This window comes from Corapipo altera, unplaced genomic scaffold (genome assembly GCF_003945725.1).
Source record: "Corapipo altera isolate COAL_440 unplaced genomic scaffold, ASM394572v1 98, whole genome shotgun sequence".
In the NCBI taxonomy this organism is placed as follows: Eukaryota; Metazoa; Chordata; class Aves; order Passeriformes; family Pipridae; genus Corapipo; species Corapipo altera.
In genome coordinates this window covers 4,051,373-4,063,499 of record NW_020884914.1, presented here as the reverse complement: position 1 = coordinate 4,063,499, position 12,127 = coordinate 4,051,373, and positions in this window count along the sequence as shown.

Below are 12,127 nucleotides of genomic sequence, written 5' to 3'. Positions count from 1 at the left end.
ATATGTGTCTGATTTTATAGATACGACCTATAACTGAATTTTGTATAGTTTGTGGTATACAATGGTATGCAGTGTGCATGTTTCTATCTAATTACAGCTGCCTCATTGTCTTGTAACTATGATAACTGTCCGTGGGGTCATCTCAATACCTACAGGCATTGGAGAAAGCACCTCGGTTCATTAAATGCCTTTTGCTTGTATTCTACCATACACGTCTTTTATGCTTTTTTAAAATAGAAACAATGTTCCTGTCTCAAAGCATATGATGGAATTAATCTTCCTCTTTTCCTATGGATGTTGTTTTTAAGAGCACATACCAGGGTATTCAGAGAGGAAACTGTTTCTTCTGAGCTGTCTTGCAGACTTATATGGTGATTTTTAATTAGCTAGACTAGTAGATGGAGTCTAGATAGTTTTGAAAGATTTATTATTGCTATCCTTGTAGAACTGTATCTAGAAAATAAGAACACCTATTAGAGGCTACTGCAGAGGTGCTCATATTCATGAGCCCCCTGCAAAACACTGTTGCAGTTTGACAACTATGGCAAGAAAGTATTCATGAGTTTACGAGTTTGAAGGGTTCAAGTTCTTTGTTGTTCTCCAAACAGTTTCCAGAAACTATTTTTATGACAGTTTTAAAAGACTTCAGAGCCTTTACTCTTGGGTATAGCAGCTTTCTCTGGGAAAGAGGAGCGTGGCAAGAGGTCTAAGCAGAGGTAGTAATGATTCAGGTGACATCAGCTCTCCTCATTTCCTGACCTTGTGTGGCTGACAGCTTTAGTGAGGGTGGAAACAATGCTGATTTCTGAAGACTGTCAAGTGCGAGCAGTTTTCTGCTGAGTTGTAGGAGGCTGGAGATCTATAAACCTTTTTAAGTGCTGGGAGGAACGAGAGGGCATTGTTTTCATTGCAGCTGGTCTTTGAGTCAGAAAGAGAATAGTAACTAGTGAGGGATGGACCCCTGGAACAAGGCTGAGCTTTATTTATTAACTAGTAAAATTTCTTGAAAGGAGAGTGAGCAAGCAAAAATGTCTTAGCCCTGCTGCTGTGGACAAATAAATAAGAATGCAGAAATTGTGACAATAACACAGCATGAAATTATTTGCAAAGGCAACACAAATTTTTCCATTTTGAAAAATCAACAAAAATTTGGATATCATATCAGCCCTATCTGAAACTAAAACATTTGCTGCTGGAAAGCAACACCCCAAAAATTTGGGGGAAATCAGCATGAGAATAATTATTGGTTGCAATTTTTCAAAGGATTTGTCTGAGACGTTTCTGCACTAAATTCTTGGTTCTATTCCCAGCACAATCAGCCACATTTTTTAAAGAGTTCAGAATGTATTTATTGAAATAAAAAGTCAGAAATAAAACTGGTGGGGTACCCAATAGGCTGTGCATGGACTGAAATGTTATCGTGAGAGCTTGATGCTGTTTAGCTCATATTTAGTGTCAGCATTTCAGGGCAGTCTGTCAAATTAAGTCTGCTGAAGATCTGGTTACTTTCTTTATGTCTGAAAGGGAGGATGAAGATGTGAAATTACTCATGAACATTTTGTGGTCTTCCTTCACGCAGAGAAAAGCCGTTGGCTTTTAGCATGTTTGGTGACTATCTTCAGAAATACAAATGAAATTCCATGGCCTTTTGTCCATAACCTAAATACTTTCTGAGGTACCATTTGGATATTCACCTCCATGGAAAAAATGGATATGTGTCTGTCTGGGGGATTTTTTGCAGATGATCAGAGAAACAAAAACGAGAATTTTTAGGGTGGCACATAACAAAACAGCATGTTTCATTTCCAAAGTACTCTTGGCTTCTGGGAGGGCTGTAGAGATCCCCCATCTTCTGAATGCTTTGGATTTATGATCATAACTTACGATGAAAACAGTCATAATAAATCTACATGAGAAAAGGACATAAAAATGTGCCGAACCAAGCTTTATGTCTTCAAGGAAAGGCTTTGTTATCACATGTGTGATAATGATACAGCCAAATCCTTGCCTCTGACACAAAGGAGGTGAGGGCTGGTTCCCCTCCCGTCTTTTCCTGCCCCTGATGTTAGAACTGTACCTCCCAGGCTTAGAGAGCAGGAGGGGAAGTCTTATTTGGGTGTCACTGGCAGCTTCATGGCAATGTTGTAAGCTATAATTTCCAAGCTAAGAGTAAGCCACACAGTGCACACAACTGCATAACTCTTTGAGGGGAAAAAAATCCTTCATTCAACTCCAGTGTATGCTTAATTTACAGTAATCCCGTGGGATGCCTCCTTGATTCTATCTCATACAGTAACTTCTCAGAACTTCAGATCTCAAGACCCTCTGAATAGTTAGTGTCCCTCAAAGACTTGACAGGTTTAGGTAGCAAGGGCTCTTTTAATACCTTTGTTGGTTTTTTCCCTACATTTTTCCTGTATTGAACACGTGTACTTTCAGATCCTGGCTGGACAAATCACCCAGTCTACACCATGCACAGCTGCTTGGTTTCCTCCATCCTGTTGTGTTAAAAGCGATTAAAAAAAATTTAATAAACAGCTAGTCTCTCAATCCATTTCATCTCTGTCCATCTGACATTATTAATTGAATCTGAGGTCCAATTTTGAGCAACCCAGTGAAAGACACTGGCACTTTGATTCTCACATTTGACCTGTCCAGCCAGAGAAATAAGCTCCAAATACCGTCAGTGAAGTGATTATGAGCAGCATACAGAATTTCAACCCACCAAAGGGATTTGTTTTTAAGCTTCTCTGAACTCCAGTATCTGGAGGAAAGCTCTGGTGTTTAGAATTAATGATGTCTTGGGTTAGCTCACACAGCTTGCAGCGCTCTAGGTACTGCGGTTTGATGACTGTCACTGTTGGTTGGGTCAAGAATAGCTGCCACAGACATAATCAGTGTGTTTCCTCATTTTATCAGGCTGGTGCAAGAGGTACTCACTTTTTCCAGGGGACAGAATTAATGGGTGAATGTGCTGTGGGGCTGGCACATGCTGCCTCCAGTTTAATAGCTGAATTAGAATCTTTTTAAACCCTTGGCACCACGAAATGTGATTTCCCGATGCTTAGGGCTAATGCTGTGGTAAGTGCTGGGAAATCTTGACTGATAGTGCTAAGAGTTAACAGAGACAAAAAATAAAGCACAATAAATCTTACCTGAAGTGTTTGGCAATGTATGAATTACATATGTGCATATATGCATTGGTCTGAAAGGTTTGAGCACACGCAGAGAGATTAATTATAGTTTAACCTGCACTTAAGAGGATCATCAAATCTAATATTTTTTCGCTCAGTATTTTGGGATTGCTTCTGGTGGCCAAGCTTGGGGGGAAAAAGATTTATAACCACCATAGGAGAAACTGTATCAAATAAATAATGGGGCCAAATTAAACACATTGATTAACTATCATTCACTATCCTGTAATCTCTTAATGAATAAGGTCTAATTTAAGACAGACTAGACTCAGGATTAAATTCTGAATTGCTGTTATTATTACATGTATTCATTAGGTTCTAGAGGAATTCAGGAGAGATTAAAAAGGCACCTGTGAATTAAGACCAACTATTAATGGGGAAAGTTGAAGGACTTATCCATATTAATGCTATTTTTCTTACTCAGATAACCTAACAAATGGAAGCATTAAACTTTACAGATTGTTTGTGTATCCATGGTTTTCATCAGTCTAGTTTATTGTCAGAAAAATCTGTAGAGCACCTGGAAATATAATAATGGCCACTGTGTTGCATTTCCTAATTGGAGTAGCAGAAAGCAATTAAAGAGCTATTCAGGGCAGTTGAAAGGGATAAGATTCAGTGAGTTCTGCAGCAAGTCCAATGAAATAAAATGGAGGGAGAGTGGGACAGGAAAGGAGAAAAGCACTGTTTGTTTTAGTTGACCTGTGCATGATGCTGCTTTTATTTAACAATACAAGTTTCTGACTGTTCAAGATGTGCCAAACCCAGACAAGTTGTTAACCCATTTGAACTTGAGGGACCTCATCAGAGAGGTGGATAAGAACCTCTCTGTTAGCTTACTCCTGCATTTGGGTCAGAACAGAGGTCAACACCACCACAATCTAAAGGGGTTTTGCAGTTTCTTGTGTTCTTCTGCTGGTGTGTAGCCCTGTGAGTCAGGTGCATTAAAAGTCTACATTTTCCAGCTCCAGTCACGTGTTTCGCTTCAAGACACTATCTTGCATAGTTAGAATTGTAAAACAGCTGTGGTACATTCTGGGAAGAGCTGGAGTATGGCAGTGCCACTGCAGCACTTTGGTCACTGTGATGGTGTCACTGACAGAGCTTCTCACTGCCAGGTCCTTGGTAGGCTTTACCCTTCTGCTTGGAAGGATTTCTTTCCATTGACAGTCTCAGAGACAGATGGTTGCTCAAATCCAGATCATGCTCAAGAAATCACTTCAGTACCTGTATGATTTTCTATTGCCTCCAGAGTCCCTGGAATTAAGTTGTTAAACCTGTGAATTTGTGTTCAGGAGTTACAATGAAAGAAAAGTACCGTGTGTTTTTCTGCTGCATGGCAAAACTCTTAAGAGTTGACTTTTAAGCTCATTCATCTCCATCTCTTGTTTGATAATCTTTTCTTATGCCTTTACTTTCCTAGGTGGCTGATGTTTTATGCCTACATGAGCATCGTCTGTCTTTAATACACAGGTAGCCTTGCAAAAATGAGTATAAAATGATGCTGCCCTCCTGAATAGTTGATTCCATTTTTGCTAATGAAGCACTTGCTGTCTTCAGTCCCTCCTCTTCTGCCATTTTTAAGCCAGTTTTCTGATGTTTTGCTTTCAGTAAAGAGGCCATTATTCCTGCAATCTATCATTATAAGGAGTGCTGCCTACTTCAGAGAACCTCTTGCAGCCTAACTGGAATCACTCGATGATTTGGATCATTAATATATTGCAAAATGACAATAAGAACTGAAGTGAGGGGGCAGGCAGACACAAAGTGCTGATGAAGATATATCTGCTCTGCTGTCAAAATTCCACATCCAAATATAGGAGCCACCATTGGATTTCTTTTAGCTAGAAGGTGAAGCTTTAACACGCCTAAAGAGTATTGATTGTTAACCCTGTTGGTCTCAGTTTGAGAGTACACTCAAAACCTTTAAGTCACCTTTTCCTCTAGGTTTTTGTTTCTGGATTTTACTGTGAGATCCTTTAAATCATTATGCTACAGATACGTCCTCCTTTCTTGAACCTTTTTTGTTATGAGGACACTGAAAAGGCCTTCTTTTTCTAGAAGCTTCTTTTGGCACACGATTTTCTGAGTTCTGCTTCTTCTCCTTTTCCTAAAATAAAAAACCAAAAAAAACCACAAAAAACCCAAAAACACACTTGCTCTTAATTAGATTTCATTATATCAATGATTTTTTTTTAAAGGATGCAAGCTTAGGAACAGCAGTTGTTCATCTCCCCATCTGCAGCAGCCGCACTAATCTTGTACACATTTGCATGCACACAGGACAATAAAAAGTGACATGATGTAACATTTCAGTGAAGAATTGTAGGCACTGCAGCCAAATCCTGTCATTTAAGACTTTCTGTGAGGAGTGATTTATTCTCAATTTGCCAGTGTGGGCTTTTTTGAAAGAGAGAGATTGTGTGGGTTTGGGGAATTATGCCTACACTTTTAAAGCATTGCTGGTGACTTTGGGTGTCTCTGCCTTCAGGTACCCAACTTGACATTCCAGAGAGGCTTGATTCTTGGCACACATATATTCAGCTTGTTTAGAAAAACTCTGCCTCAAGCAGAACACCCCAAATCACTGGGTTTGACTCTGTTACTTTCTGTTCTGAAGCTGCCAGAGATGATGGCTGTAAGGGACAGTGTTTCAGATATCATGCTCTGATCTAGCAAAAAATCTTCTAAAAGTTAACATTTTCTCCATCCACAGAGATTTTTAATTGGTAGAAATGTTCTTTTATTGCTAGAATAGGACAGAAGCTGATGGAACAAATCACTTGACTTTTCACATTATTAGTCTTCTGGAAGCATAGATCAATTGCTCAGAGCTGTTTCTTCCTTTTTAGAGGCAAATATATAATCTTATTAATGATAATGGCTTTTTTTGCCAACAGCATGATATTCTGTATTGTTTGGTTTAATAATCAGCATGAAACTTATTAACTGCATGAGATATGGTGTCAGAAATCTGGGTAAAATCTCTGGCACTTGGAAATATTAACTGACTTGTTTTTAGTACTGCAATCTCCCACAGTTAAGATTCTGGCAATTATAAAGATACAAGCTCTTAAAGATAAGCTTTCTGTTTTGTGCTGTGCCTGTGCTTTATCCTGTAACCAAAATCCAAAGTAAGCCTTTTTGGAAGCTGTCACAGCTTGGGAGAGTTTAATCTAATTTAATTTCTTGTGATTGTGAACACTTGGGTCCCTCCTGGTTCTACCTGGAATGTAGCAATTACTAAACCAACAGAGCACCTCTTCTCAAGCAGCGTTGATTTGGAGGGGAAGCAAATCAATTTACCCAGGCAAGGATTTCATCTCAATCACGTGTTGATGCTTTTATGGTATATTTTGTGCTCCTTCATTGCCATTTCACTTTTGGCTAGCAAGAATGTGGGATTAAGCTGCTTTTATGAACGATGTAAATGTTCCTGCTTACAGTGAGTTTTCCTTTCCTTGCGTGTCTCAGTTTCCCTGCCCGTCTCAGTCGCTCAGTTTTGCTGGTGAAAGTTTGAAACTTCCCCTTTACAGGAGGTCAGCAAAGCTTGCAATTTGTCCCTTCAAGACATCAGTTCCTATAGCAAATCTGTCATCAAATTCTCCTTGTGCATATCAAAGGTTTAGGTCATGTGGCCCCAGGTTGTCTTGTCTCTGAGGGGGATGCTGGCGTTGGACTATTTGATTGCTCCACCACAGCTGTGAATTGGAAGAAGTCAATCTTCTGGTTTGCACTCCCTCTAGGGCATATTTCCTCCTCTACACAATTTAACAGTGATTGGCTGTTTTAATAGCTTTTGAGTAAGTTTGTTCTTAAACGTGTTCCCCCCATTTCTCCTCCGTGCACAGTATGGAGTTTGCACTCTGAATAACTTACTGGCTTGCCTTGATGCTTTCCATGCCCTCTTCTCTCTCTAATAATGTCTTTTAGTATAGAAGTAAGTAATTAGAGAATGTCATTTACACTTTCCACTTCTGGTGCCATGGAAAGAATTGATGCTTATCATGGTACTGAGAAGTTCCCTCGTGACTTTCCCCTTAAAACTGTTCTGCTATCTGCCAAGACCTGGATCTCTCTGTAATTACTTTCCCAGCAATTTTCTAGTAGGAAGACTATCTGCAATCTCTCCATGACAAGTTTCCTTCTCATTCTTCCAGTGGACTTTCACTTTTTGGAGCTTGTGGCTTTAGACTTCTTTAGTTTTCAGAAACCGGGCAGTGAAGATGAAGACTTCCCATATCCATGTAACCATTTCTCTGTTCACTAAGGTTCTATGCAAACTTCAGAGCAGCATCTTTTATGTCTTTGGCTGAAGTAGATGAGATTTTAGCAGGTGGAATCACACCAATCTTCTTTCTATTGCCCAGTATTTTAATTCACTTTTTCTTCTTGAAGAACCATGACCTTAGTGTTTAATGGAAAGCACATCTATAAATCAGAATTCCTAAATATCACTGACATAAACAACAGTATCAAAATATTAACTTGTAACAGAAAATATGAAATACAGTTCTGACTTGTGTGACGATACCATGCTTATCTTCTGTTTTAGGCTGGCATTGCTCAGGGCCTCCACGCCCAGCCTGACAGGGGTTGGGTACAGCACTGGGACTTGGGTGCTCACACTGCAGTGGAATTTGCAGAGGCACTTCCATTCCCTGGGAAAAGCAGGCTGTAGTGAAGGAGGAGAAAACAGCTCAGCTACAAGTCACTAACACAAAAGCACAAAGAAATTGGGCTTCTGACAGTCACTGCTTAACAAGGGATTGGGGCACTTAAATGCTTCTGAGAGGGCAGCTTAGAGAAGAGTTTTTACAAATTAATTAGCACATGCTTTGGTCTGGAGAATGTCCTCTGCTTTTCAGTGTGCCCTGACTTGCAGCAATTTCCTTCCCTTTAAGAATGAATCCAATGTTTACAGGTTAGTGGTTCTTACTAAGCAACCTGATGTAGTTTGTTGTCTTTGCAAAACACATCCTGCAACTTCTTGTATGGGCTCTCTTGTGCTTCCCTGAATGTGGTCTTAGTGTAAGCAGTGCCTTAGGAACAGTGCAAGTCAGCTGAAGAGAAGAAAATAGGGAGAGAGGAGGAGACAGCCCCCGAGGGAGAGCAGTATAACCTGTTCTTTGCTTGTGGTGTTGAGCTACAAGGACACAAAAAACAGGTGCAAATGCCCCTGTGGCCAGAGAAGCAGGGAAGGGGCCAGGGACTCTTAAGAGAAAGGCACAACACTGCTGCTGGGGGCCAGAATTCAGGCTGACAATCAGAAAGGCATTTTGGTGAGAGTGCAGGCATCAGACCAAAGGAGCAGACACTTCAGTTAGAGAGGCACGATCTCCCTCATCGCCACCACCACAGCTTGAAACAGGCAGAGAGGGGGTGGCAAAGCCCAGACCGGGAGCTGTTCCTGCCTGGCTGTGTTGTGGTGAACAACCTCTGTGTTGTTCTCACATGTCTGGGTAATTGAAGTCACCCCTGGGGACCAGGTTCTGTTGGCCCAAGAGTCCTTTCAGCAGCCAAAGTAAGGTTTCATCAGCCAAATACTAAGATCCCCCTTGGTGATGACCCCACTAGTCTTGATCCAAAGGCGCTTGATGGACCTTTTGTGGTCTCAGCTCGCCTCCACACACTCAGATTTTTTTCTGTTACACAAAGTGCAGCTCCACCTCTTCTTCTTCCCTCCCTGTCTTCCCAAGAGAGTTTGTAGCCACACACTGTGGCCTTCCAGTCATGCAAGTGTTCCCACCAAGTTCCTGGGATCCCTGTGAAAACACCCATCTCAGACTGGGTGTGGAGCTCCAGTTCCTCCTCTTTGAGCATTGTCACTGATACATTTGGGGCTCTTGTCTTTCTCAGGAACAAAAGGCACAAAGCATCACAAACAGTGAAAGGCTCCACGTCCTGCTGAGGCATTGGAGACCAATTTTTCCTTATTCTTTTGTAATTGCAATGCAAAGAATAGATTTCTATCCACAAATTTTTTTCAGTAGGGTATGGGAGAGACTGTAAGGATCCTCTGTGCCAATCCACAGCTGTTCTCTTTGCATATGCAAAGATCTATTCCTGTTGTGGTTGGCAGGCCTTATAACTGTGTTGGTTGGGGTGCCAAACAGAGGGCAACTCTTTGGCCTCATAGACAGGAGTTGAACTAATGATACCTTCAGTTGCCTTTGAAAATCTATGCAGTGCAAGTTCTTCTGTGAAGTGTATTTTACTGCACAGGCTGCGTAGGTTTTCTACCCTCATATTAAAAAGATAATAAGAATTTAATAATATTTTAAAAAATAAGTAAGTAACGTGATATTTGTCACTATACAGAGAGGTAACTTATTTGTGTTTCTAATAGGAACCACTGGGAAAAAAGAGATTTGGGGGAAAAAAATCAGCCAGAGGGAATAGGTTGATGAAAGCTGTAAGTTCTAAGAGGGTTTTATTTCTTTGCTGCTTTGTAGTTCCTGTGGGTGAGTAAACCTGACAGTTCAAACTACATTTTCCTCAATATCTCAAAAATTCATTCAACTTCCCATGTTACTAATTATTTTTCCACCTGAGAATCAGCTATTTTGTTTTAGGCTACAGCAAGAAAAAAACATCAGCTTTATTACCAGGGTCAAAAGAAAAGCAAAAAAAAAAAAAGAAGAGAACTCTGATATCATGCAGCCTTCTGTAAATAAGAACATAATTTTTTTCTGGGTTTTAGCAGTTATAGTAAGCTCTTAGCACCTACAGGGTGGAGAAAGGACATGAATCCTTTTCTTTCCCCTCTTGAATGAATAAACTCTGGGGGTTTTTTAAGGAATTATTGATTTCCATAATGCTAAATACATAGTACAGATTTTAATCATCATAGAATCAGTAGGCTAGCATGGAGAATTGTGGATATCATGAGCATTAATTTCACTTCTTTTTCATAAAGCATCATTCAGGCATTAATTAAGTCTCTAATTAGGCATCCTATTACATTTTGTTTTAGAAATGTTAAAGGCCTGGGAAACATGCTCTGTCAAATCAATGGGAGCCTTTACACTGATTTCCACGGAATTTGGACAAGTCAAAAAGAAGTTGATTAGATCTTTTTATGGGGTGACAGGGAATTAGAATCCAGTTATCTGACCTACTTTCAACTTCCCTTTTCCTTTGAGTTATTAATGGTCAGAGAATGCACTTTAAGAAAATAAATGTTTGAATAAAAATATGTTGTCCAGAACAGTAGCTTAATGGTTCAGTTGATCTGTGCAAGTTCTGTTGTCATTAGATAAGAAATTTAAATGGGCAATTGATAAAATGAATACAAACTGAAATAGCCATCACTAAATGTTTTGGCTTTGTGGTTTAACAGCAAAGGTGAGGCCTTCCTGAAGATAAAAGCAACAAGCAACTTGCAAACAGTAACTTGCGAAATTATTTATAGATATAATTTACTACCAACCTTCAGAAATGCAACCTTGCAATAATGAAACGAGATTATTCATGGAGCAAAAGTTATACAGTAAGGTCAGAGCTGAAATATGGAAATCATATATTCTCTGGTTTTACAAGGTCCTAGAGCACCTTCAAATATAAATTCACACTACCTCTCTCTGGTCGGCTGTGGAGCTGCCACTTTGAGGGCATTTTTCCTAGAAGAAAAATTGTCCTGGTCCTGAGAAGAAATGGGTGCTGTGAGAGCTGGGCATGGGGGTGGCTGCTGTCACTCGCGAGGGTTGTGCCTCAGGATTTTCACAGACCCCTAGGAGACATTCCTGCTCTACAGATTTTAGTGAACCCTTGTGATTATTGTCATAAACCTTGAGGCCTGGGCTAGTAAATGGTTTGAATGAGAATTTTGAAAAATCTGTGGAAGTTGGGCCAATGTTCTGAGGGATGTGTTTCCTATCTCACATCCCTGTTATCAATGAGAAGAGCTGATGGTTAATTAGAGGGAAAGACCATAATGGCAGGATTTTTTTGTCATCTATATCAAACATACTGTTTTTCCCTTCACCTATATTTTCAAAAGTCAATTTATATAATCTCAAGAAGATTTCAATCAAACTTACATCCTATAATGTATTTAGCAATAGGCTTAATGTCCTTCTCTGCTTCATGAGATAAACTAAACAGTTTTGGAAAACAGCTAACTACGTTAGGAAATGTGAAAAAGAAATTCTTTTGTGCTTTCAGAGGGCAGAATGCCATTTTAAAGTCAATTACACTGAAGATCAAACACCTTAGTCCACAACATGAAGCTTCTGAGATGTGGAGCATAGAAGTGACAGCAGAAGTTCATCTCTGATCCATCATTGAATTGTTTGATACACCAAGTGTCCAGCTTCATCCAAAGGAAGCAAGTGAGCCTCATAAAATGTTCCTTTGTAGGTAAGATAATTAATTTATCTAATTTTTTTTAGCATTTGAGGGTAAGAGAAATGGAAAAATTCAGTCATATAAAAGCTGTAAAAGATCTTGTTCTGCCCATTTGCACATAGAGGTAGATGGTGGTTTTGCTAGTTTGAGTAGCTGTGATTAAACTACTATTTCTCATTACAATAAATTATTGTAATAGAATATCAGTTGACAACTTTGTCTTGTGCCTATCCACTTTTGTGTCTACAATTTCAGTGTAATATTGTGGCCAGATAATACCCGGTCACGGGTGTTTGTGTGATCAGGCCATGTTTAAATGAAATTGGCAGTTCTGATGCTGAGCTGTCTCTTAGCTGGCTTTGGAAAATTATTATGATCCTGTATAGTTAGCAAAAAGCATATTTTTTTAAATTATTTTTCAGTCTCCTTTCAGCAGTGAAAGGCCAAACAAGAGCAATTTTGACAAAGCAGATGTTACTCCTTATTAGTTTCTTCTTACTTTTTCCTGAGCCTGTCCTGGGTTGAGGGATAGGTTTAAGATACTTGGCATATCCTCAAGAACTTCCTTTGCTCAGATATTTAGC